A 24,469-nucleotide genomic window follows, 5' to 3' on the forward strand; every position below is an offset into this window, starting at 1 on the left:
TCTAAATATGTCAACAACGCATCGCCTCTACTTTTACCAAAAAATAGGCGCACGAAACTCCGCTGTTTGCGCCCGCGGACACCTGTCCCCGCCTCCTCGCAGGAAGCGGCCCTCGCGCGTGGGCTCAGGCTCGGGTTCGGGTGGGGGCGTGGGCCGCGGTCCTGGAGGGGGTGAAGCGCCTGGCGGGCGGGCGCGAGGCTGGGAAGCCCGGGGGGACCCGCAGCCCCTCCGCAGACCCGGCCAGGCGGCGCGCGCCCGAGAACGCCCCGTGTGCACGCGCCCGCCCCCCTCCCCGCGCCCCGCGCGCGCCCCTCGCAGCCTGGAGCTGGAGCGCTGGCTCCGCGCGGCCTGGAGAGGCGGAGAGGCCAGTCCGCCGCCCCCTCTGCCGCCCCTTCTGCCGCCCACGCCCCGCTGCGGGTCGGAGGAGCAGCTCGCGCTCGCAGGTGCTCGGAGAGGCCGGGCCGCGGCTCCCACAGGTGCCGGGAAGAGGCCGCGCGCATGCGCCGGAGCCCACCCGCCAGGCTGCGCGTCCCGGGCCCGGGGGCTGAAGAGGAGCCGCGGCGAGGTAGGGCGGACCCCGGGGAGGCAGCGGCGGGGCCTGGCGGGCGGAGCGGGAAGCAGCCCGAGGCGCGGGTCGGAGGGGGCGGCGGGTGGGGGGTGGTCGGCGAGGGCGGCAGTAGGCGGGAGGGGAGAAAAGGGGAGGCCGTCAGGGGAGAGGCGGGAGGGGAGGGGAGGGGAGGCCGGCAGGGGAGGGAGGGGAGCGGAGGGGAGGGGAGGGGGAACCGGGAGAGGAGGGGGCGGCGCTGCCCGCGGCGGGGTGGGCGGCGGTGGGTGGTCTCTGCTCCGCCTCCGGGAGGCCGCGTGGGGGGCTGGGGGCCTCCTCGCAGGGTCTCCCCAGGCCCTCCCACGGGACGCGGCAACCCCGGCCGGAAGACAATGAGCGGCCCGCGCCGCGCCCGCAGTCACCGCCCCCGCGGAGGGTCCCGCCGCCCGAGCCGGAGCAGAAGCCGGAGCTGAAGCCGAAGCCAAGCGCGCGGGGCCAGGGCGGGGCCTCCTCCCGGGGTTGCTCCGCTTGGCTCTCGGCGGTCGCGGGGATCGGCTGTCCGGAGCGGACGGGGGTCCCTGCTGGACTCGGGGCCCTGGGGAGGGGAGCGCGGCCCTTGGTCCTCCGCCGCTGCGCCCGGGGTGCGGGGGTGTCCGGGCCGCTGACCCCCGCGAGCCCCGAGCACCCCGCCCCACCCGCCCCACCATGTCGAGGCTCCCGAGTCCTGCGGGCGTCCCCTCCAGCCCCCGCTCCATGTGCTGGGGAGACCCTCGGGCGGTCTGGGCGGGATTCCGCAGGGGTCCCTCCTCTCAGGCGGGTCTCATTCTGGAGCACGAAAAGAGAGTTAACCAAAGTCCCTCCACCTTTTTAGAGTCCTACAAAACCACGTTTCCCCCTCCACCCACTCCAGTGTCTATTCTAAGGAAAAGAAAAGGAACAAATCAGTGCAGCGAGCTTTATTCTACTCAGCCCACGAAAGGCGCCGCCGTCAGATTTTAAAGTTCCTGCCATCCCCTCAGGCACTGAGTGAGAAGTTCGCCTGATTCCCCGCAGTTCCCGCCTCCATTTCCCACTAAGGAGCAGTTACTCAGGCTCCAATTAGGACTCCTTAATGGATGTCAATGGAACCCTTCGGCCTTTTATCCTGAGCTAATAGTGTGCTATTATTAGAATAATCCTCCACATTCCTGACATCACGGAAGGGAGCGTTCCATTGCCTTCAGATTTGCTCCAGCAACAACCTGATGTCTGCGGATTTATGGTAATTGGCATTGCAGTGCTCCCATCAGGGCATAACTAAGCAAAAATTGAAATGAGATAAAGCCTTTGAACTTTTCATGTCAGTTGCACAGGCATTGCTGGCCGTAGCATTAGACAGCACATAATAAAATTAGTTAAAAGGTGTTGCTTACAGTATAGTCGTGTGTAGCACAGCCACGTTCGTATCAATTACAGACCGCCAAGATGACGGTGGTCCTGTAAGATTATAAAACTGTTTTGCCTGTGTCTTTTTGATGCTTAGAAATGTGTAGATACACAAACACCATTGTGTTACAATTGCCTGCGGTATTGTGCGCGCTGTACAGGTGTGCAGTCTGGAGCAGGAGGCTGTGCAGTGGAGCTCAGGTGTGTAGCAGGCTGCACCGTCTAGGTGTGTAAGTGCCCTGTGTGATGTTTGCACAGTGATGAAGTTATCTAACTATCATTTCTCAGAACCTGTCTGCATCTGAACCATTCGTGACTGTATGTAAGCCAGCACTGGGCTTGGGAGGAGGGGAGAAAGCTTAAATTTTGTGGCTCTGAGACTAAAGAAATTCCCAGGGAGCAGGACTCTGTGTTGACTGATGTCTGGGCCTAACTTGAACCTCAGAGCACCTTGCTCTGGGAGGATGGCAGAATCCGGAAAGGTGGTTTGGAGGTCATCGCATCATTTGTAAACTCCAAGATAAACCCGCTTCAATGGGGTTTCCATATGTTCCGGTACAGGTAGCAAGCTTGGCAGTGGGAGCCCAGCAGGTCCCGTCTTTGTCCCTGTGCTGATACAGAGACTCTCCGTGCTGAGGACGCCTCCATCTGGGCACATGTTTCAGTTGTTTTCAAAATACCAAGAGCACAGATTGCTCAGTAATAATAGCTCTCCTGCAAATCTGGAATCACTTAGGCAGCTGCAGTGCCTCTAAGCCTCCTTGCATCCAAGGCTGTGATCAAGGAGGACTGGTGTCTGAGTGGGCTTGAGAAGGGCCGGGAGAACAGCGGGTTTCCTGATCACAAATCAGCCTGTCATTCAGCATATGTTCCCCTGGTGACTCAGGGCGATATCTGCCCTTCTCCGGAGGTCAAGGGCTCATCGTGTCAATTGTGGTCTTGACTTTGTTTTTTTTTTCCTCTTGAAATCATTGTAATTAAGCTCAAATTATAGTGTTGGTATCCAGCACATATTTGCAAAGTATTTAACAATGAGCAAAAACTTCAAGAATAAATTAAAGCATCTAGGAGTTTACTTTTTGCCAACAGCCAGGTTCCTGCTAGAAATGATTTTGAAATAAATGATGTCTTGGAAATAGAAACCGTTGCATGTCTTATGTGCATTTCGTTTGAAGGATTAGCATGAATTTCCTTTGCTTCTGAATATTTGTGGAGTTCCCCCGCACCCCCAGGCACTGGGTCAGGCACAGTCCTAGGTGCTGGGAATACAGTTGTAAGTAAAGTCAGCCTAGTTCCCTGCTATCTGCAGCTGAGACTTTAATACAGTGAAAGGCATTCAGCATATAATTCCGTTAATTCTTAGGTAATAACACACGGAGATGAGTGCATTGAAGGAGAGGAATACATTCCCGTGAATGCACGTAACAGAGGAATCTTAGGCCGAGAACTAAGGGATGAGAGGGGTGGCTCAGGAGCCCAAGAGGGGAAAGTTTGCGGGAACATCGTGTGCAAAGGCCCTGTGGTGAGGACTAGAGCACGGAGAGGCCAGTGAGGGGTGCTGGAGCAGAGCGTAGTAAAAGTGTAATGTCAGCTGATTTTATGGCTGAGTTAAATTGATGGAGCTTCACACTTTAGAGCAAGGTCCTCCAACCCATGGCCCACGAGCCACATGTGGCCCAGGACAGCTTTGAATGTGGCCCAACACCGATTTGTAAACTTTCTTAAAACATTATGAGACGTTTTTTCTTTTTTTTTTTTTTTTTTTAGCTCATCAGCTATCATTAGTGTTAGTCTATTTTATGTGTGACCCAAGACAGTTCTTCCAGTGTGGCCCACGGAAGCCAAAAGATTGGAGACTTCTGCTTTAGAGCTTGATGGAGTTTCATATGGATTAATTTTGTAGCACGGAGACATCCTGAGTCCTAAAGTGAAATCATTAAATAGGAAGATGCACATAGAATGTTTCGTAAATGAAAAACCACGGTGCCGATGTTAGCTGGTATTGTTACTGTTTTATTATAAAGGTGTAGAGTCGTGGGGACATACATATGGGCGTGCTTCTGTGAAGTCTACCATCTTTGTCCAGGCCACCTCCATCTCATGCTTGGACTTCTGCAGTAGTCTCTGGAGAGGCTCTGCACGTCCTCTCTTTGAACAGGCTCTCCTACAGTAGTCAGAACAATTATTTTTATTATTATTATTATATTTCGAGATGGAGTCTTGCTCTGTCATCCAGGCTGGAATCCAGTGGCACCATCCCAGCTCACTGCAACCTCCGTCTCCAGGGTTCAAGCAATTCTCATGTCTCAGCCTCTCGAGTAGCTGGGATTACAGGCGCCCTCCACCACACCCAGCTCATTTTTTTTTTTTTTTGTACTTTTAGCAGAGATGGGGCATGTTGGCCAGGCTAGTCTTGAACTCCTGGCCTCAAGTGATCTTCCTGCCTTGGCCTCCCAAAGTGCCGGGATTACAGGCATGAACCACCACGCCCAGCTCAGAGCAATTATTTTTTAAAATTCTTACAATATTAGGCCTTTCATAGCTTCCCATTCCTGCAAGATGCAGTCCACAGTTCTAAATATTTGTATCAAGACCCTTGTTCCAATATCATGGTTGTTCAATAAGCCACGCACAACTTAGCGGTTTAAAACAATAGCATTTATTTATTTATATTTTAAGTTCCGGGATACATGTGCGGGAGGTGCAGTTTTGTTACATAGGTAAACGTGTGCCATGGTGGTTTGCTGCACCTATCAACCCATCACCTAGGTATTAAGCCCCACATGCATTAGCTATTTATCCTGATGCTCTCCCTCCGCCGCCCTCTACAGGCCCCAGTGTGTGTTGTTCCCCTCCCTGAGTCCATGTGTTCTCATTGTTCAGCTCCCACTTATAAGTGAGAACATGTGGTGTTTGGTTTTCTGTTCCTGTATTAGTAGCAATAGCATTCATTTTGCTTGAAAGTCTGCAGTCTCGCTGGGCACAGCTCACCTTGGTGCCACTCAGCACCAGATGCGGAGCTTGAAGGCCAAGGGCTGGAACCATGGAGGCTACTGACTTGCTGCCTGAGGCTTGTGCCAGGAGGATTCACACAGCAGGGGCCCCTTGGGGACCTCCCCCTGTCACTCTGTGTCCGTCCGTGTACTCGCTGCAGCGTGGCAGCCTTGATGCAGTGGACTCCCTGTGTGTTGAGTCAGGGTCACCACGGACTGTGACCTGAGAAAACAGCCAGGTGGAACCGGGTCACCTTTCTCACGAGGCGGAGAGGGCATGTTGTGTTGCTTCCCCCTCAGTCCCCGGCCTGCCGCGTAGAAGGGGAGGGAACAGGGTCCCAGCTGTGAGCAGAGGGGAATCTCACTGGGCGGGAAGGGTGTGCCGAGCAGGGTGCATCCATGGGGCATCTTTGGAAAATAGAACCTGCTTTTTCCACTAAGGTTATGTCTCTTCCACATAAAAAAAAGGCCATGGTGATCCCCAAATCTCATCCTGTTGTGGCATCAGACTCGGGCTCCAGGAAGTCATCATGGAAGTCAGGTGTGAAAGTGTCTCCCTGGGCTCTAGTCCTTCCTCTGATGCAAAGGCTGGTGTTCAAAGCGATGAGAGACCCACCCCCAGCCCACAGTGTACAGCCCTGGGCAGGCACAGGAGAACTGCTGTAGGCCCTCGTGCTGGTCAGGGTTCTCCAGGGAAACAGAACCAACGGGGTGCGTGTGTGTGTGTGTGTCTGCACATGTGAGAGGGATTAGAGAGTGAGATTGAAGGACTTGGCTCATCTGATGGTGGTGGGGCAAGTTTGAGATGTGCAGGGCAGGCCGGCAGGCTGGAGACCCAGGGGAGTGCTGGCGTTGCAGTCCCTCTTCCTCGGGGAACCTCAGCCTTGCAGTCCCTCTTCCTCGGGGAACATCAGCCTTTTTCTCTTAAGGCTTTGACTCATTGGACGAGGCCCACCCATATTGTGAATAGAAACATGCGTTACTCAAAATCCTCCCATGTAAATGTTAATCATGTCTTTAAAAAACACCCTTAGGCCAGGTGCCGTGGCTCACGCCTGTAATCCCAGCACTTTGGGAGGCCGAGGTAGGCAGATCACTTGAGGTCAGGAGTTTGAGACCAGCCTGGCCAACATGGTGAAACCCCGTCTCTACTAAAAACACAAAAATTAGCCAGGTGTGGTGGCGCGTGCTTGTGATCCCAGCTACTCGGGAGGCTGAGGCATGAGAATTGCGTGACCCGGGAGGCGGAGGTTGCAGTGAGCCGAGATTGCGCCACTGCACTCCAGCCTGGGCTACAGAGTGAGACTCTGTCTCAAAACAAAACAAAACCCTTCACGGTGACATTCGGACTGTGATTGACTAAATATCTGGGTACTGTGGCCTAGCCAAGGGGGCACATAAAAGTACCTATCATGACCTTCCTGTTCAGAAAGGGAGAAGTGGGCACAGACAGGGGTGTCTGGCCCACGCAGTCCTGAAGTGCAGCTGGGTGCAGGTTGGCAGCCTCGGGACAGGGCTCGGGCCTCATCCGGCGTGGCTTCCACACTCCTGGCTGCGCCCTCTGGGCTCTTGGATCTGTTTGGGGAGTCCCTCTTCCTTTCCATGGAGAGGCCTGTGTTTGCAGCTGAGAGGTTTTCTTGCGTCCTGCCCAGAGTACTTTGGGAGTCTGATGCCCAGTCTCACTTTGTACTGAATCTGTTCCCTGTAGCCTGAGCTGGCAGTATTTCATCTGTACAATTACCTGAAAGTGTGGTGGGGTTTCGTTTTCTATGAATCTGTTGGGATTTGTAGAATCCCCTGTCTAAGCATGACATCTTATTAGATGGGATTTGGTATTTTGAGGACAAATGTTGAGATAAGATAGAGACCCAGTCTGTGTCCCAGCCTAAATGATGTGAAATACTGATAATCAAACTTTTTTTTTCTTTTTTTTTTTTTTTGAGATGGGGTCTCGCTCTGTCACCAGGCTGGAGTGCAGTGGTGCAATCTCAGCTCACTGCAAGCTCCGCCTCCTGGGTTCAAGCAGTTCTCCTGCCTCAGCCTCTGGAGTAGCTGGGATTACAAGCACGCGTCACCACGCCTGGCTAATTTTTGTATTTTTAGTAGAGATGGGGTTTCACCATGTTGGCCAGGATGGTCCCAATCTCTTGACCTCATGATCTGCCTGCCTCGGCCTCCCAAAGCGCAGGGATTACAGATGTGAGCCACCACACCCAGCCTTTAATCAAAACTTTTAAAATGAGCTCCATGAAGCTACAGCCTGTGGCTCCACACTGCAGGCAGCCTCCATGGGGGATGCCACGTGCTTCTGCATCCGGCTGTGGCGTGGCCGGGGTGTGGTTTGTGGTGGCAGCATGTGCTGAGAAGTGTTTGCCCCTGCCCTGGAGCCTCTGCCAGCTGGAGGTGGCACCACGCGGCCGCCAGGGCAGGGGCAGGGCAGGGACAGCATCTTTCCTACTGGTTCTGTTAACTGTCTTTTCTCAGAGAGTGCCAGCGAGAGCAGATGAATGCACGACTTTAACAATCTGCTCAACCTGAATGACCACAGAAAGCCTGCCTGCTTGTTGCATGGGCTGAGTTTCCCGCAGTTTCATGGGATTTGTGGAAATCTTTACGAATGGTTGGATCACAGACTTGTTCTCAGCTTGTTTCATATGTCTGGCATTGCAATAGGGCAAAATAGTAACAAGGGCAGTAGGATCTCAGCCTCTGGTTTCTAATTTTAGCCCCAACACTAATTGGCTGTGTGACCCTGAGCCTGTCAGTGAATTTCATAGCAGAAACCTAACAGGCCAAGAGAGAGTGGGGTGATCTATTCGAAGTGCCGAAGGAAATAAAAAACTTGCCAACCAAGATTTCTGTACCCAGAAAGGCTGTCATTTAGAAATGAAGAGGAGAGAAAGACTTTGCCAAGCAAACATCAGCTGAGGGAGTTCGCCACCACCAGACCTGTCTTATAAGAAATGCTTAAGGGAATTCTTCAAGCTGAAAGAAAAGTACACTAATTAGTAACACGAAAACATCGAAAAGTGTAAAACTCACTGGTAATTGTAAGTACACAGTTGAGTTCACAATACTCTAACACTGTAATGGTGGTATGTAAATTAACTACATCTTTAGTATGAAGGCTGAAAGACAAAACTATTAAAACAATAAAAGATACTGTGATGGTTAATTTCAAGGTGTCAACTTGAGTAGATTAAGGGATACTCCAATAGCTTGTAAAGTATTATTTCTGGAAGTGTCTATGAGGGTTGAGGGTGTTCCTGGAAGAGATTGGCATTTGAACCAATGTGAGGAAGATTTGCCCTCAGTACCATCCAATTGTCTGAGAGCCCAGATAGAAGAAAATGGCAGAAGAAAGGCAAATTCTTTCTGTCTCTCTCCCCTCTCCCCTGACCTGGAGCTGGGACACCGTGTTCTTCTGCCCTTGGACATAAAAGCTCAAGGTTCTCCAGCCTTTGGACTCTGGGACTTGCACCAGTGGCCCCCTGGGTTCTCAGGCCTTCAGCTTTGGACTGAGTTGCTCTATTCGCTTCCCTGGTTCTGAGGCCTCTGACAATAGACTGAGCCATGCCACTGGCTCCTCTGGTTCCCCAGCTTGCAGATAGCCTGTTGTGGGATTCTCAGCCTCAAAAACTGTGTGAGCCAGTTCCCCTAGCAAATTCCCTCTCATCTACCGGTCTGTCTAGCCTTCCTGTTGGTTCTGCTTCTCTGGAGAACCCTGGTTAATACAGCTATGGTAATATGTTAAGGGATATACAGTACAAAAAGCTGTCATTTGTGACATCAAAAGCATAAAATGGGTGGGGGGCAGGAGTTAAAAGTGTAGAGTTATTTTATTGAATCAGTTAAATCGTCAGCTTAAAGTAGACTTACAACTATAAGGTATTTTATGTAAGCCTCATGGTGACCACAAAGCAAAAACCTATAGTAGGTACACAAAAGGTAGAAAGTCAAGAATCAAAGCATACCACAAGAGAAAGTCTAATCACAAAGGAAGACAGCAAGAGAGGGAGAAAGGAACAAAAGACCTACAAAACAACCAGAAAACAATTAAGAAAATGGGAGTAGTAAATTCTTACCTATCATAATTACCTTGAACATAAATGCATTAAATTCTCCAATCAAAAGACGTAGAGTGCATGAATGGGTTAAAAAACATGTATGACCCCACTATATGCTGCCTACAAGAGACCCACTTGGCCTTTGAGGAAACACAGGTTGAGAGTGAAGGGATGGGAACAGATACTCCACGCAAATGGAAAGCATTAGAGAGCAGAGGGAGCTATCCTTATATAAGATAAAATCCACTTCAAGTTAAAACTGGCACACAGCACTCAGAAGCTTTGTATAATGCAAGCAGCATTTTATAATGCCAAAGGGGCCAATTCATCAGAAGTAAACTTTTAGTACGAGTTGCTGAGCACTTTTTTTTTTTTTTAAAGACAGGATCTCAGTGTGTCACCCAGGCTGGAGTGCAGTGGCGCGATCTCGGCTCACTGCAAGCTCTGCCTCCCGGGTTCACACCGTTCTCCTGCCTCAGCCTCTCAAGTAGCTGGGACGACAGGCGCCCGCCACCACACCTGGCTAATTTTTTGTATTTTTAGTAGAGACGGGGTTTCACCGTGTTAGCCAGGATGGGCTCAATCTCCTGACCTTGTGATCCCCCCGCCTCACCCTTCCAATGTGTTGGGAGGCATGAGCCTCCACGCCTGGCCCCGTCTCTAAAAAATTTTTTAAAAACTAATGAAAAGTCACACATGAACAGCTAGGTGAGTGGCCCCCTAAAACACACACGTATGATAGGCACTCAAAACTTGACTTCCCGCAGGAGCAGGAAGTCATAGCATTTGGGCAGATGTGGCAGACTTTTGAAACAAACTGTGATTAGTTTAGTGGCATCTCCTGCAATAAAATGTCATTAAGTGAAAGTGGCAGCCGATCGTTGGAAATGAAACCCCACTTTAAGGCCATGTACGTTTCAGGCCATGTTGCTGCTGTTTGGCCTTCTCGGCTGTTATCTGAAAGGGTCTCTGTTTGCAAAGCCCAACATAAGGGTGTTTCACGGCCTGAGTCACTGCAATTACAAGGTCATGTGCTTTTGAATCAGGGTCAAATGGCGTGGCAGTTTGATCAGGTATCGCATTCTCATGCTCTAAGGGGTATCCACAGTATGCCCTGGGTCCTCGGAAGCCCCTGTACAAAATCAGAAGCCCTTTGGTAGGAACTCCTGTTGCCGACAGCAGTCAGAGTGGAAGGTGGCTCACTGGAGACCCCCAAAGAGGGCGGCCGATGGCCGAATGCAGGTGACCTGGCAGGAGAAGGCAGAGCTCTTACAGGAGAGTACCTCATGAGGTGTCCACTGATGGAGCCCACACAGACCTTGGTGAGGGTGAGCTGTCAGGAGCCCATCAGAGCAAAGATCAGGGTGTGCTTTGCTTCTCTGCAGAGAGGCAGCCTGCCTGACCTGGCCAACTCCCACGCCACCTGGCTTTATTCCTCTGAAACTGTCTCATGCGCTTAGGGGTTCCCCCTCGGGAATTCCGAACACTGGACGGTCTCCGGGGGAGATGCTCTTGCACAGCAGCGTCTGTCCTGGTGGCTGGCGCCTGGCAAGCCACACACGGCAGCCTGCTCAGGTTCCAGCCTGGGTGCCATGTGGCGTTTGCCAAGGTGGGATCCTTGTTTTCCTAAATAATCACCTTTGTGAGACTGAACTGTTCTCTCATCTCACCCCGAACATGCTACACGTTAACTTCAAACCTGCATTTTAGAGAAAAAAAATGAAATAAAAATATGTTGGCCAGGTGCATTGGCTCATGCCTGTGAATCCCAGCGCTTTGGGACTCCCAGGCTGCAGTGAGCCATGATGGCAGCCCTGCAATCCAGCCTGGGTGACAGAGTGAGACCGTGTCTCTAGCAAACAATGAAATAAAAACCAGTATGTTGACAATCTTCATCTATAAACCATATTTAGTCAGACGTTAAAAGAGTTTGTAAAGAACAAATGATAACATCAGGTTGTTCCCATTCAGTCTCAAGGTATAATTATAGACACATCGGTTTTGCATCCACACTCCCGCCTGGCAATTGCAGGACCATCTGGATTTGAAACTGTCTCTTCCTGCTCACATAACTGCACTCTTGTTTGACAGACCACAAGTCTTGATTTCCGCATCAAAAATAGTAGCTAAAATATCAGTAACAATGACAAATCAATTCTCCTGTCATTAACCTTCCTTCCCTTTGCACTCAGTCACCTGGCTGGTTTGGGGTTGGCCATGGTGTGCTTGCCTTTGGGGATCTCAGGCATTTTCCCTGGATCTAAAGCAGCAAATGGTCATTGTTCCCCCATCACAAAGTCAGAGTAGCAAGTACAAGCTGAATAACATCCTACTTTTGAGAATCGTGCTGACAGTTTTGATGATGCAGGTGCAGCAAAATTGGGACTCTGTCAAATCTTAACCAACACAAAACACAAAAAAGAAGTAGGAGACGGGTTTCTGCCCTCCTTTCAGTTTATACCAACGATGCAAATAAACCCATGAGATTATTAGAAAAGGTAGAGTTTGGGAATCTGTTCTATATCCAATTCTGCCATAACTTGTTTGTAATCTTGGACAAGTCTCTCTTTTATGAAACCAACAGCCCAGAACTTTAAAAAGGACAAAACACGAGTTTTTATTTAGATTCCTGTATTTCCACTTGGCTGGAACTTTTAGTAACTAAGTTACTCAGCGGCACAGGCATGAAGAATTCTTACCTGGTGATTAACTTTACTTAGGTGTGTTTAAGGTTGTATGGTTTGCATTCATTTTTATTAGCAGGCCAGATTACTTAATTGATAAATAATGGTAGTTATTTAAACATATGGCATTACATTTTAAATTGTAAATTGTAAAATATTTCAAACACCATAATGCAATCTAAAGAAACACTCATGGATCCCACTAAGATTTAATACATGCTATCATTTTGCCACTTAGGCTTCAAATACTTTTTGTTCGTAAGAAACCAGATGAGGCCAGGCATGGTGCCTCACTCCTGTAATCTCAGCACTTCGGGAGGCTGATGCAGGAGGACCAATGGAGCCCAGGAGTTGAAGACAGTCTGGGCAACATAGTGAGACCCTATCTCTCAAAAAAAAAAAAAAAAAAACCACACACACACACACACACACAAAGAAGGAACCTGAATGATACAGTCTATCTCATCAGCAGAGACACTGGAAGCCCTGTGGTCCCATCCCCAGCCTCCTCTTCAGAAGTGATCAATACACAAGAATCCATGCCTGTCCTTCCTTTCTCTGTTTTTACACTTCCATAAAAGACATAGGTGTTTTTTAATGTTTAAAATATATGTAAGTAGAATTATCCAGTATCTTTCTGCAACTGCAAACCTTCAGAAATTCAAAATTTTGTTTATGAAATCGACTCAAGTTGAGGCATGCAGATCTAGGTCATTTATTTGGACAGTGTTAGTGTGACACAAAACCCATCTGGGAGTAGCTGAATCAATCCTTTTTTGTAGAAAAGGACACAAAGCAATCTTTCTAAAACCCAAGACTGATCATATTACTGTTCCCGTCACTGCTTCCTTTCTTTAAACGCCGTCAGCGGATCCCTGTTGTGGTCAAGGTGACTGGGCCCCTGTGCTGGCCCCGCCAGACCCCGAGCACTCCGTGCGCTCCGGCCACCCTCAGTCTCTAGAACCCGTCAAGCTTGTCTCTACCTGGAGGACTCCTCCAGCTGCTCTCCTGCTCCTCTCTCAGGCTGCAGCAGAACTTTCACATTCTGGAAGGATACACCTGTCACCACAGTAGAACCAGGTTCATCTGTCCTTATCTCTTGAAGTCTTCTTTATTATTATTATTATACTTTAAGTTCTAGGGTACATGTGCACAACATGCAGGTTTGATACATAGGTATACATGTGCCATGTTGGTTTGCTGCACCTATTAACTCATAATTTACATTAGGTATATCTCCTAATGCTATCCCTCCCCCAGCCCCCCAACCCCCTGACAGGCTCCAGTGTGTGATGTTCCCCGCCCTGTGTCCAAGTGATTTCATTGTTCAGTTCCCACCTCTGAGTGAGAACATGTGGTGTTTGGTTTTCTGACCTTGCGATAGTTTGCTGAGAATGATGGTTTCCAGCTTCATCCATGTCTCTGCAAAGGATGTGAACTCATCCTTTTTTATAGTTGCATAGTATTCCGTGGTGTATATGTGCCACATTTTCTTTATCCAGTCTATCATTGATGGTCATTTGGGTTGGTTCCAAGTCTTTGCTATTGTGAATAGTGCTGCAATAAACATATGTGTGCATGTGTCTTTATAGTAGCATGATTTATAATCCTTTGGGTATATAACCAGTAATGGGATTGCTGGGTCAAATGGTAATTCTAGTTCTAGATCCTTGAGGAATCGCCACACTGTCTTCCACAATGGTTGAACGAACTTACACTCCCACCAACAGTGTAAAAGCATTCCTATTTCTTCACATCCTATCCAGCATCTGTTGTTTCCTGACTTTTTAATGATTGCCATTTTAACTGGTGTGAGATGGTATCTCATTGTGGTTTTGATTTGCATTTCTCTGATGACCAGCGATGATGAGCATTTTTTCACGTGTCTGTTGGCTGCATAAATGTCTTATTTTGAGAAGTGTCTGTTCATATCCTTTGCCCACTTTTTGATGTTTTTTTTTTTCTTGTAAATTTGTTTGAGTTATTTGTAGATTCTGGATATTAGCCCCTCCTGGAGTCTTCTTGCTGGTCTCTTCAAGCCTTTGTCCTGGTTCCTGACTCCATTCAAACGCGTGCAGTGGCTCAACGCTTGCCTTCTGCACCAAGGCTTGAGCCCCGTGGGGCTGGGACCAAGTCTGTCTCATTCTTTGCTACCATTTTAGTAGCTGGTGCACTGTCTGGCACATTGTAAATACTTCATATATATCTGCTCAATAAATGAGCAAATGAATGAATATGGCTAATTAATTATCAGTATTGAGATATCACTGTGAATTTAACAGATTGAACAGTTGTGAGCAATTGTAGGATTTATTCAGCCCAGGAATCTCTCATTTCCGATTCCGGCTGAGCATCCTTGGTAGGACAGTCAACTTCGACTTCAGTTTTAAAATGAAACAGATTTATTTTAAAAGAGTCAAGTTGACCCAAACATTGCTCAGAGTTGGGTTTCAGAGCTGGACATTTCAGGAGAGTCTTTCAGCCGGTCCCTCTGTCCAGAGCCTTGGTGCTCTGGTGAGACCTTGGTATTCACGCTTTATGTTTGGCTGAATCAATAAAATCAATAATTCTTGAATTGGAGCCACAGGGAAGGGCAGACGCTTCCTGTTTCAACATATTCTCAGTTTCCACCCCAAGGACACTCACAGAAACCTCGAGTAAGATTTGTACTCCTTTGACTCAAAGGCTCTTTTGAATGAATACACTGATTTATTTTCATCCAGTTTTCTTTCAGTACTTCCAAATCTGCGATTCCAGTGAGCACAGGCTGTGTTATAACTAGAGCGAGGACAGGCGCCAGCGGCTCCCTGTCCAATCTTGTTTTGGACCAAGTTGACCGCACACTTCTGTGCAAGGACATCTCATTCCTCTTCTACTTTCAAGTATGCTCCATGCAGGTGTATCGTCATGTCAGCAATGAAGGAAATGACGGAGTCACTAAGCTCCATACCACATGGATCTCAGATGCTTGCGTTTTTTTAAAAATCCATTAATCAGACACAGGAAGCAGATCAGGAAATCCATGCAACAAGTTTCACAGCTGAGGTGTCCCCTCTCTGCACGACGTATCGCCTCCCTGAAGAGCTCATAGCAGGCAGTGGTTAAGGGTCCGGACACAAGAGTGCCCCCTCACCTCCCTTGCGTCTGGCTGTGAACCTGACTGCAGAGTTGGAAGCAGGCATCCTCATGGGGTGAGACCACAGGGGCTGGAATCATGGCTCTGACCAAACCTGTTAAACTTGTGACCAGCAGGGGTGAATCCCTGCTAATTTGTGAGGGCCAGCTCACTAGGGAACAGATAACAACGTCTCAGGTGTGGTTTTTTTTTTTTTTTTTTTTTTTGAGGCCCCTTGTTGAAGGCTCCAGAGACAGAGGAAGAGAAGAGAATATTGAACTTTGGTGTTGGTCAGCTGCTAATTTTGTTCAGTCTTCTGAGACTAGAAACTTAGTATTTCTGTGCATTGAGCATTTTTTCATTTATGGAATGAAGACGCTGGTAGATCTGCCTGTCTCGAGTGTGTGAGCTGTGAGACTGAAATGGGACAGTTGCCGGGAAGATGCCGGGAGCCTGTCCGGGTAGATGCTGGGCCTTGGTGCCCTGTCTGGGTAGATGCTGGGCCTTGGTGCCCTGTCTGGGTAGATGCTGCGGGGCCTTGGCGCCCTGTCTGGGTAGGTGCTGCGGGGCCTTGGCACCCTGTCTGGGTAGGTGCTGCCGGACCTTGGTGCCCTCTTCTTGTCCTGCTGGGGGGCCTCTGTCGTTTGGGAATGACCTTGTCCTTGGGAGGCACTCCTGCCTGCATGTGGGAAGGCTTACTAGGGCTGCGGCGGCACCGTGCTCTTTATACACACCCCGTTTAACTCCAGGACCACCTGGTGAAATAGACCTTTGCTTTTAGGTAGAAGGATTACAGTTTCCAAGGATGGGAATCCCCGCACGCTTGCCTAAGCCAGAAGTGGCATTTATTAGCGCACTTACCTCAGAAGCCCCCAGAAGCTGTTCTTCAGCACCACTTGCTTCAGGGGTCTCACTCTCCTGTCCTCTTCCCATTTTTAAGTTTTCTGCTCTGTGCATCGTTTCTTTTCTTCTGCTGGAGATAATGAGCTTTCCCTCGATTCCAGCTCTGTGATCCATGAGGGCAGGGCCTTTGCTCCTGCATCAGCCCAGAGGCCCGTGTGTCGCCAGAGGCTTTGCTCTCCCCACATCAGGTCAGGAGAGCTCAGGGTATCTTGTGGGCAATGAGCTGTGACTAGCCCAGCCAGGATCCTGAGGCCTGCTTCCTGGGGGTCCTGCACTGCCCTAAGGGAACCCAGTGATGGAGTGGCAGAGAAGGCGCCCACCGGTGAGTGGGCCTTCTCGTTTTAGGACGAGATCACTGAATTGAGCAAATTGCCTGGGCTCTTAGTGGGAGTAAGTTACAGGGAAGAGACTCCGACCTGGGTGTGTCCGACGCCAAAGGGAAGGCTTCAGAAACAATTGACCTTCCTGGAGCTTTGCCAATGCGTGCTTATTTCATCCTGGTAGACACAGAGTGAGGTGGGCGTCATGCACAAGGAAGTGCCAGAGACGGGAGATCATCTACCCATGGGCCTTTAGTTGAGGAACGTCTAACTTTCAAACCCACCCTCCCTCTTCTGAAAGGTGCCTGAGCAGCACCTGTTGTCACACAGGACACGCACTCCTGGACTCTGGCCCCACCTGTTCATTCCACCAGGAAGAGGGGCAGGTTCCTGCTGGGCTTTGTCGCTGCCTGAAGGGGAGCACGGGTGAGTTTCCTCATCCCTGAGCCCGAGTTTTCTCAACTGTAAGACGTGGCAGTGCTGCCTGCCTCCCGGGGTGTTTGGAGTCTGTGTGGTAACTGATGTCACCTGCACAGTTCCTGCACACAGTACAAAAACACAGATGTTAATTCCTCCACGTGACCCACACATCCTCCAGATACACTCAGAGAGGAGGAACAGGCAGGGGAGGAAGGGCCAGACGGATGCCAGGAGAGGGGAGTGAGCTCGGTGGAGGCTTTTTCTTAAATTGGAAGCGGGGGCGGGGTGGGAAACACTGGCTGGAGGTGTAGGTATCTGGAGAGATTTCCCAAGGTTGGAAATGCTCCCCATAGTTTAGGAATATGAGTTTAAAATCATGCCTGTTCATAATAGATTTAAAAAAATGTGTAAAAAGTAAAAAAAAAAAATTTTCGTCCCAATCCCCATCCTTATTTTCATACTGTTTTTTCTTTCTATATCTTAAGACTTTTTCAAGTTGGTCTATACTTTAAAACCCACAACTTTTTTTGATTATAAAAGCAGCATATATTTATTTTAGAAAATATTGAAACTCAGCATTTTATTTAGGAGATAATAAAACCTAGCTGTAATCCAACATCCAGATATAACTATTGATCTCTTTTATTTATTTATTTTTTTAAAAACCTTTTTTGTGAGCCCCTACTTGGAGCTATCATGTGGATAATATCTTAATCTGCCATTCTTTGTGTAGTTTAAAAACTTGCTTTTATTTTATTATTGTTGTTATTTTTGAGACATGGTCTGATTCTGTTGCCCAGGCTAGAGTGCAGTGGCATGATCTTGACTCACTGCAGCCTTGACCTCTCCCGGGCTCAAGTGATCCTCTGACCCCAGCTTCCCGAGTAGCTAGGACTACACAAGCTGCACGCCACCACTCTCAGCTAATTTTTTTTTTTGTATTTTTAGTAGGGAAAGGGTCTCCCCATGTTGCCCAGGCTGGCCTCGAACTCCTGACCTCAGGTTATCCACCCACCTCAGCCTTCTGAAGTGCTGGGATTACAGTCATGAGCCACCATGCCCGGCCTCTGTGGTTTCATCTGAGTATTTTCAGAGTTAACATTGTTTTAGTTTCCCTGGCTAACATCCATTCATCCATCCATCTATCCATCCAGTCACCCATCCATCTGTCCATCCATTTATCCATCCATCTGTCCATCCATCCATCCGTCCGTCCATCCATCCATCCATCCGTCCATCCATCCATCCATCCATCCACCCATCCATCCGTCCATCCGTCCATCCAATCACCCATCTGTCTATCCATCCATCTATCCGTCCATCCATCCATCCACCCACCCACCCATCCATCCTTCTATCCATCCATCTATCCATCCATCCACCCACCCACCCATCCGTCTATCCATCCATCTGTCCATCCATCCATCCGTCCATCCATCCATCCATCCATCCACCCACCCACCCATCCATCCGTCTGTCCATCCATCTGTCCATCCATCCATCCATCCACCCACCCACCCATCCATCTATCCGTCCATCTGTCCATCCATCCATCCATCCACCCACCCACCCACCCACCCACCCATCTGTCTATCCATCCATCCATCTATCTATCCGTCCATCCATCCATCCATCCATCCATCCATCCATCCATCCAGTTGCCCTTGCAGAGTCCAGCCTGTGCTAATGGTAGAGTGAAAGGTAATCCTCCTTTTTGTGAATTTTATGTTTTTATGGAAAAGGATGACACATACACCTCCCTATCTGTAATGATACTATGTGGTGCTAAAATAAGACTTTCTCTGCAAACACAGACTGTAGAGCAACTAAAACCAGAAGTGAGGAAGGCTTATTAGAGAATGCACCATGGCAGCTTGAGCTTAAAGAATGAGCAAGAATTCTGCTGCTCAAACCAGGATGGGGGTTGTCTTAGGCAGCGAGAATTGCACCAGCAAAAGCTATCAATATATGAATACACAAATACCCCCTACACACACATACACACACACAAACACACAAACCCATAGATGGTTTATCAGGGGAGCCACAGGCAATTCCGTGAGCTCATGCAGTAGGACAGAGGGGAGTGAGGCATGAGGGCGGGTGAGTTGGGAGCATATTGCTCAGTAAGTTTATTTACCGGTCTACGGAGCTTGGAGTTCAAGAATATCTATTGTATAACAGCTCTTCTTCAGGAAATTCCCAATAATTTTACTTCTTCCAATTAAGTCCTGCTAGGACATTCAGCCTACTGTTATTCCCCTAAATGACCCTCCGGAGGGCAGGTGGGGGACAGCTGGTGGAGCCAGGCCGGGCCTGCCCTAGGATCCTAGTGCTGCCCCATCTCCTGCTGTATCATGCTCAGAACTGCGCAGAGCACCCTGACTTGCTTGGGTTCTGTCTACAGGATGCAGGGGTAACCGGCGACCCGCCTGAACATTCCAGAGGCTTTGCTCAGCCCTGTGCATGGCTGTGACAGGCGTCAGCTTGGACAGGGCTGGGAGTCTGAATGACTCAAGAGGCGTCATGGCGCGGTGGCTGATGGCGTGGGCAGTGGAGCCAGTTGCCTGGCTCATTTCTGGCTCTGCCCCTTAAAACTGCATGGCTTATAAAATGCATATTGATGAAATCACATAAATGGCTAATCATAACACCTCCCTCCCAGAAGGCTCCTGCGGGTGCCATGTGTTAATATGATACAACACACACCAGAACACTGCCTGGCAAAATAGACGCTTGCTGCTCTGTGTCCATTCGGACTCACATGTTGTCAGGTCACGCTGCAGTCCAGCTGGTCTCTTAGGATGCCCGTCATAAAAAACAAGCTAAAAGAGGCCAGGCGTGGTGGCTGACGCCTGTAATCCTAGCACTTTGGGAGGCCGAGGTGGGCGGATCACTTGAGGTCAGGAATTCGAGACCAGCCTGACCAACATGGCGAAACTCCGTCTCTACTAAAAATACAAAAATTAGCCAGGCGTGGTGGTGGGTGCCTATAATCCCAGCTACTCAGGAGGCTGAGGCAGGAGAATCGCTTGAACCCAGGAGGCAGAGGTTGCAGTGAGCCGAGATCGTGCCATTGCACTACAGCCTGGAGGACAAGGGTGAGACTCTGTCTCAAAAAAAAAAAAAAAAAAAATCACTAAAAGAGTATAGATTGTGCTCTGGTGGGACAGACTCTAATGCATGTTGCTAGGTATATTATGGAACATTTACTTATTCATTCAGTTACTCAAGAAACTCCACCACGCAATAGACACCCTCCCCATTTCTAAACTACACAGAAAATATTGCCTACAATTGGCTTCAGTTTTCTTTTATCCATGTAGTATCTCGTTGCTTGAACCATTGTAGGAATCCTGAAGGCAGACACTAAGAGCAGAAGCCACTTTTCTCATTCCCCAGGACAGCACAGAACCTTGCTTTTAGTAGCCATACGGCCAAGTTAAATATGGGCTGCATTTTACAAGGAAAATGTATTTCCTGAGTGGTGTTTCCTCCTGGCTAGCTTTAGGCTGTGTAATTCTGCACATTTTCATGGTCCCCTTACACTATTTTCTGTGCCTTAAAGCGTACTGAGAAAATGTGGATCAGGGCTGGGTGTGAGGACAGCCAGCTCCACGGGGCATTGGTGTCAGCGACGGCACCGACTCCCTTCTTGCTTCACCCACCTTTGGTCCTGCCTGCCCAGAAGCTGTGGGCCTGTTTTCATTTGGGCCTGGAGAGAAAATAACCTTGAAAAGCAGTGTTTGTACCAACAGTCTACCAATACATTGAATCAAAGAGAAATCCTGACCAGGCGTGGTGGCTCACACCTGTAATCCCAGCAAATTTAGGAGGCCGAAGCAGGTGGATCACTTAAGCCCAGAAGTTCAAGACCACTCTGGGCAACATAGCGAGATCCTGCTTCTACTAAACATACAAAAATTAGCCAGCTGTGGTGGTGCACCCCTGTAGTCGCAGCTACTTGGGAGGCTGAGGTGGGAGGATCTCTTGAGCCCAAGAGTTGAAGCTGCAGTGAGCCATGATTGTGTGACTGTCCTCCAGCCTGGATGACAGAGCAAGACCCTGTCTCAAAAAAACAAAAAACAAAAAATCCTGAGATTCCCTACAAGTTTCTAAGATGCTGTAATTTTTCTTAGACTTACAGCTTTTCTTTCTTAATTAACCTCGCGATTCATTGGCTACTTAACTGTGTGAATGGCATCTTTCTGGTGCTGATGGAGGCCATGTGGGCGTGGCCCACCCAGGCGCTATTCCCAGGGACGCTGTGGTCTAAGGGGATGTGGCGGGACACAGGCAATGCGTGTAAGACGCTGGAAGGAATTTCTGTTTTTTTGAGACGGGGTTTCACTCTTGTTGCCCAGGCTGGAGTGCAATGGCGTGATCTTGGCTCACTGCAACCTCCGCCCCCTGGGTTCAGGTGATTCTCCTGCCTCAGCTTCCTGAGTAGCTGAGATTACAGGCCTGTGCCACCAAGCCCGGCTAATTTTGTACTTTTTTAGTAGAGACGGGGTTTCACCATGTTGGCCAAGCTGGTCTTGAACTCCTGACCTCAGGTGACCCACCCGCCTCTGCCTCCCAAAGTACTGGGATTACAGGCTTGAGCCACTGCACCCGGCTGAAGGACTTAGAAGCAAAACATACCACAGAAGTTTACATAAACTCCCTAAGTCAATTAACGCATTCTTTAAAAAAAATTAAGCTGACTGTAATGATCTGAAAGGAAGATTCTTTTTAGCAAACAGTGTTATTAAAATAGAGCATGATATTTAATTCTGAATAAATCCTAATGTCCACATTAAATATATAATGTCCACATTGGGAAATCATACAAAATCTTATTTTTTAATTTGTATTAGTAGTAAAGAAATGTATAGAAACTTAAAAGTTTAGATATTTATAAGGCCTAGAAGAAACTTACATCCTCTGGGGGAAAATGCTACATATATTTTATCATTTACATTTAATTAATACTATTTATATTTAATTAGCCCTTGTTCTTATGAAACTATTTCCTAATTACCAGCAAGGAGGAAACTGGTCACTCCCCATCTCCCCCGCCATGCCTTCCATGGAAACTGCAGTGCTGACTTTCTGTGTTGCCTGGTTGTGACTCCAGAAGTGGGCTCAGGAAACCCTTGTTGATGACCACCCAGGAAAAAATCCTTCCAAACCCTCCAGTTGGGGGTGGGAGAGTTTCAGTAATTTCACAGTAACAAGGATGGACGCTCCTCAGGGAGCCTCTTAGTGGAATTCTGATTCTAGAGCCAACTACAAAATGATGGTGGTGGGAGCAATCCCTTTGGAAGCCCCTGACTTCCCATCCAAAAAAATCTGACCCTAACAGTCACTGCAGTTGCTGACGCCTCAGAGGACTGCTAGACTCAAAGGCCGACTCCTCCCCGTCTATTTTAAGGTAAAAATTTCAGTAATGGGTCATTCCGGGAAAAAAAAAAAAAAGCTCTTAATGTTGAGTTTCTTTTAACATCATTTGAGACAGAAAAGGGCCTCCTGCTTACCCTCATTTCCCATATGGTGTCTGACACCACGTCCATTCTGCAGGGAGACCCGCGGCAGGGCAGGCACGTTTAGTGCTGTGAGACCATCTCCCAGAAGGGCTGCCCAGAGCCTCCTAGAGGGGGCGGTGGAGGGCTCCCGAGCCCCTGATGCAGCCTTGCTGCTATTCGACAGGGTAGCTGAAGATCTTGGTGTCAGAAACAACATCGCTGATGGTGGTGGACAGAGACCTGCTGGCCTGCTTTTGGCTGTGTGGCAGGTGATCTCAATGCAGTGGTGTCTAAGAGGCCTTGTGATTCCTCCCAGTGAGAATGCGACGCTGTACCATGTTGAGACCATCCCCGGCTCTGCCAACTTGCTCTGTAATGTGAGCCAAAGGGCATGCAGGGGGATGGCGGGGACGTCAGAGTATGATAGGGCCACCACCTCTGCTGGAAGGGTCTCCTCAGAAGGACACAATTTAATAACGTGTGTGTTGGAAAAGTAACATAAAGATCGCTTGAATCATGACTTTTGAGATGATTGAGTTTTATTCTTTCTGGGGCCAGTTGGAATAAGAACCAGTTCTAACCCAGGTGTGAGTTGAACATCCCAAATTTGAAACTGAAAATGCTCCAAAATCTGAACTGTTTTGAGTGCTGACATAATGCTCATTGGATCCTTTCAGATTTGGGGTTTTGGGAGTTGAAATGTAAGTATAAATGCAAGTATTCCAAAATTCAAAAAATGGGAAATCCTGAAGAGCTCAAGCATTTGGGATGAGGGCTACTCAGCCTCTAGCCAGACAGCTTCTTTGTTGGCACAGCAGAGATGGGTCCCTCACTGCTGGGGGTGCTGGGGGCTGCTTTCCGGTGTGTCTGTTTCATCATGGAGATGTCTCTCTTGCTTAACTGTAGTTATAACAAAATGTATACTTATCAAACACTCTTTCAGGCTTTGAACTGATTTCATAGGACTTTGAAGGGCAGAGTTCCAAATTTAAGCTTTTAAAATGCATTTGACTGATTGCATGACTTCCCTTCAGTCCGTAATGATTAATTACATAAAGATGACTCTCAGGATGGAGGCTCCTGTACACTGCAGGACAGTCCAGCCAGAGAAAGAACTAGGGAGCTCTGAGACCCCTTTCTAGGCCAAGAAGAAAGTTTACTACATTGGATTTCTAGGGTCTATGTCTTCTGTATCTTACATAAGCAGTGTTAAACGAATAAGCCAACTGAGACAGCCAGTTCTCAGATTTTATCTCAGACATGAGGTTCGTGTGTATTTCTGATCTGATAGAGAAGTTTGTCTTAGATTTGCTCTCTCTCTCCTTTGCATGACTCAGCTGGCTGGAAAGACTGCAGTCTTCAGGGCTGGTGCCCTTCACCGATGCAGCTTCACAGCTTTTCCAGTTCGGGTCACCCTTACATTGTGGTCCTTTCCCTGGCCCTGGACTGGGCACCACTGGACAGCAGGATGGGGGCCTGAGGTGAGCACCTGTCAGTGTAGGCATGGCCGGGTGAACACAAGGGACCCTTGTGTCCTGCTTAGCTATTGTCTGTGACCTACCCCGGGGATCAGAGCTTCAGGGTTCTCAAAAACCTTCTTAATATTACATTCCCCAGGCATCTTATGACAATTGTGTGCACACAGGGAGTGTGCCAGCATTTTATTGTGAAAGATATCTGGCAGACAGAGGGAGGGAGACAAAGAGACAGGGAGAGTCAAACATCTGGAGTTTCCAACTTGAAGACACTTTTATTTCTGAGAATACTGGGAAAGCCTTTTCAGGGACAGAGTGACAGGAAGAGCAGGGCATTTATAGTAACCAGGTAATGCTATTGCACCTAATAAGTAGAACATCAGAAGATGCTGGGGGTTAAGTATCATTTTACCCATCTCACTTGAGAGCTGAACATGCATTCTGTATAAAGATAAGCCTGGTCATGTTTTGGATGGTTGTGTTGTCCACATTCTTTTCTTTAGAAAGCCAGAATGAAGTTGGCTTATGTGGACTCTAAATTTCTTCCCAGTATGCTAGGGAGTGTCCGTGAAGCGTTTGCCAATTTAAGAAAGATATTTGATTGTATTCTATAATGCATCTGCCGGCACTCATATCTGCCTTCCGCATACTTCATTCAGTCTTTCCGCTTTGATTTTCCTTTTGCTGCATTTAGACTGTTTGGATAATTGCTTCTCTGAGGTTTTTCAGGGTTGTAATTCTAAGAGTTTAAAGAGATTTAGGAGTTGGCGCCATTTGGGGTCCTGAATTCATGCTGTTGGCTGAAGCTGATTCCAGAGAAGCATCCTAACGCCTTTCTACAAATAGTTGTAACTGCATTTGAAATAATTAACTGGGAAACACTGAAAGAAAACTTGTGATCTGTTAATAAATTAATAAAATCACACAATCCAGTCATGCTTTCTCACTAAAAGGAGTTCTTGATGCTACTTACACTGTTTATGTTGAAAACAGTTAATTGTTGATACTCGACTGCT

At 48.4% G+C, this 24,469-nt stretch overlaps 1 protein-coding gene across 3 annotated transcripts in view; it reads left to right on the top strand.

Annotated features, from left to right (window-relative positions):
* Nucleotides 1-294: 294 nt before the first annotated feature.
* Nucleotides 295-24,469, top strand: part of KBTBD11 (kelch repeat and BTB domain containing 11) — a 31,145-nt gene continuing 6,970 nt past the window's right edge. Inside the window, exons 1-2 of one of the 3 annotated variants that reach the window (XM_054561153.2) lie at nt 309-565; nt 23,316-23,459. The gene's annotated coding sequence lies outside the window, so the exon portion shown is untranslated. Of the gene's footprint in view, nt 566-21,480; nt 21,888-23,315; nt 23,460-24,469 lie in introns of those variants that run through there. The other 2 variants (XM_054561154.2, XM_024251498.3) reach the window with 2 other exon arrangements.

This window comes from Pongo abelii, chromosome 7 (assembly GCF_028885655.2).
Source record: "Pongo abelii isolate AG06213 chromosome 7, NHGRI_mPonAbe1-v2.0_pri, whole genome shotgun sequence".
Classification (NCBI taxonomy): Eukaryota; Metazoa; Chordata; class Mammalia; order Primates; family Hominidae; genus Pongo; species Pongo abelii.